General features: G+C 41.1%; 1 protein-coding gene across 1 annotated transcript in view; it reads right to left on the bottom strand.

Moving 5' to 3' along the window:
- LOC119585105 (THUMP domain-containing protein 1-like) overlaps positions 1 to 204 on the bottom strand; it is a gene marked incomplete in the record, with an annotated part of 8,242 nt that extends 8,038 nt beyond the window's left edge. The window contains 1 exon segment of the mRNA XM_037933731.1: positions 78 to 204.
- Positions 205 to 299: the final 95 nt, after the last annotated feature.

Genomic DNA, 299 nt, shown 5'->3' with positions numbered 1-299 from the left:
CTTGTGTCATGGGATATGTTTAATGGGATTCATTGTGTTGCGAGATTTTTTTGCTGCTAAGTCTGCAATTTCATTACCTTATATGCTTTATGTGCTGGGATCCACTGCAATATGATTTTGTGATTCTGAGTTGCAATACGCCGAACTCGAAACCAAACGCACGTGTTACTCTTGTTTACATTCTCGGAGTTCGCTTGAGGCCGGCGTTCGAGCAGGCGGATTCGCGGATTCACGATGCTAGCAAGTTTTGAATTATTACGTAATGTTGTACATAGAACGATGTATCACGATGATTTTAT

Source organism: Penaeus monodon, chromosome 19, assembly GCF_015228065.2.
Source record: "Penaeus monodon isolate SGIC_2016 chromosome 19, NSTDA_Pmon_1, whole genome shotgun sequence".
Classification (NCBI taxonomy): domain Eukaryota; kingdom Metazoa; phylum Arthropoda; class Malacostraca; order Decapoda; family Penaeidae; genus Penaeus; species Penaeus monodon.
The sequence above is the reverse complement of the archived record's forward strand: the minus strand, read 5'-3'. Positions and strand labels throughout refer to the sequence as shown.